This window comes from Bremia lactucae, linkage group LG1 (assembly GCF_004359215.1).
Source record: "Bremia lactucae strain SF5 linkage group LG1, whole genome shotgun sequence".
NCBI lineage: Eukaryota > Oomycota > Peronosporomycetes > Peronosporales > Peronosporaceae > Bremia > Bremia lactucae.
The window spans coordinates 1,350,568-1,353,156 of record NC_090610.1 but is presented as its reverse complement, the minus strand read 5'-3'; positions in this window follow the sequence as shown (position 1 = coordinate 1,353,156).

Below are 2,589 nucleotides of genomic sequence, written 5' to 3'. Positions count from 1 at the left end.
CGTTTAAGGGAGGGGTGATGTAACGGGGTGTATCGTTACATGAAATTAACACTTAAAGGTTGTTAATTAATATATTATCTAAAAGGTTGATAATATTTGAAGGATATTACTTTATATAGTAATGTCCTGAATTCTTATCCATAAATAGGTATAGGCCATTATATCTATTTATTCCGCAGACTAATCAGCTGTAGATGTAATCAAAGAGAGCTACAAGATAAGATAGATAAGAATTCATTTTTACATGTTTAGTATTAGTTTATAGTTAAGTCAGCATTTACAAAGATAGATTAAGAGACACTTAAGTATATTAATACAGTTTTCATTTTACCCTCTTAAGTTAACTTGTCTTAAGAGAAGTCTTCCTCTATACGTACAGTGTACGTTACTTAACGAAGGCTCCACTCACAACTGAAGCAGTGTGAAGTGGACTTGTACTGAAACAGTACAAGTCGTAGTGCCCCGTTACAGTTCAGATCGTATAAAGCCATATACAACGGTATATGCTGTATTTGTTGCTGTTATGCCAACAATATGTACTAACGGAAGATTGAATTTGTTAGTCTTATTTATTGCAGCAGTGAGCCAGACAAGGCCGGCGCTAAACTTTTGACGTATCATTTTGCAGCTGATAAGATTATGATAAGATGTGTTTGCTTGTGTTCATCGTGTTTTGTATAGTATTCTTTTGTTTCAGCTAGGTCGTCAAGCAGAGCAACAAGTGGCCCACGTCCTGCAAGTTATTCTCCAATATGCAGCACGTATGTTGTGGTTATCTTGCAATGTTGATGAAACTCCGTCATTTTGGCGCAGTGACATAACAATGCGCGAGGGTGTCACTCCAGCGCGTCCCAGTGTTATTACCATTTCAGTTTGGTTTGCTGATAAAGCATGTCTATGATAATGAGCGGTTTGATCTGCAAAGGCATCGTGATTATGGTATTTGTTCTCTTTGTAGACCCGCCAATCACACTCTTTATCATGTATACTTGCACGGAACATTCATCCAGTAGCAGTGCTTCCAGTTGCGCGTGGGCGCGCTATTTGTGGGATGGTTCTGTTAGTGCGTCGACCTTTTTAACAATTGAGTATCAAAGCCTTGATTGTGCCCACTTTTTTATTCCCAACACATCTAGTATGTAAAACTACTAATGCATATCCTTCAGCTAATGCATGTGCAAAAGAGCATTCTTAGCCTCCTACAAGGAGAAATAAGTAATCTCGGCTGGTCCAATTAACGCTTTCACTGTTTGAGATGAATTAATAATTCAATATCTCTGTGAGAAATTTGCGATATAAGAGATTGGCTGATTGATCTAAAAATCTGAAAATCTGATTTTTTTACCTTTTGATGTAGTGATTTGAGGAATTGTTTGGTAGTGAGTTGAGTGGTAGTAGTTGTTAAAAGTGAGTGAGTATTGATTCCTCCTAACGTCAATTTGAGTGACTATTTTTAGCCAGATGAATTAGGGGGGAGTGAATACTATCAAGAAGTTGGAAGGATACTAACGGCTCCCTTTACAAACAGGTCAATTACTTCACGTGAAGTACTTAGACCTCCACTTGGGTGTGGTGAGGTTGTTGTGAGGTGTATTCGCATTGGAAGGGATGACGGCTAGCGTCATTCGTTTCAGTGAGGATGAGCCTCAATATCGATCGAGCTCATTTCCTTTAATTATCTTAACATCATCGAGAGCTGGCAGAGCACTTGGCGCAGGGACTTGGCGAGCCAGGCTCTTGAGCCTTTCTCCAGAGCAATATGCTGCTCAGTTGAAGCGCTTTGAGACATCCGAACTCGGACAGGGAAGGGCCGCGTACGAAGCACAAGTCCATGTTGCGACGGCGTCCGTCACAAAGACTCAGGATGAGCTAGGGCGGGAGCAGGCTCGGAGCGAGGCCCTTAACAGGACTGTTGAGATGCTCTCCGCCAGGCCGCATCAGCCGAGGTCCATTCGCATGGATCCGCAAAGTTAGATGGGACTGCAGCGATTGTCCTTTGGCTGTTAGCCTTGTAACCTGCGGCGTGACGCAGCTCATCGAGAACGACACCGCGCAAATGGTGGACGGAAAGGCGTTCCTATCATTAGTGATTCTTTACAGAAAGGTCGCGTCATGAAGCAACACTTGATCAGCCGCCGAGCAACGAAGTGTTGCTTCAGCCGTGTTCTTTGGAGCGCAACAGGCGAAGCTATCCTGCAAGAAATGTTTAAAAGATGCGCTTGTTGTTGGCGTCCATTACTCTGTGTCCAATACCGGAACACATTAAGGTGCCCACGTTCAAGAATGGACTGCGGCACGGCCCATCGCTACAGACCCTTTTAAGAAAGGTGCCGCCAACGAGCTACCCCTTAGCTCAACAAATGGGTAGCATAGTCCCTGAGGTAACGAAATTCCGGACCTCAACCCTGCTAGTCTATAGAGCTCAAGTACGAGGCTATGACCAGGTAATGCCCCTCCTAGTGGATTCGGGTGCATCCCAGAATTTTGTGAAACTCGCGGCTCTAAGAAAGAGACCGGCAATATTTGAGTCGCTTTGCCACGGGCATTCGACTGACAAAAGAAGAACGCTGACAAAAGAGGTTGGTAAAA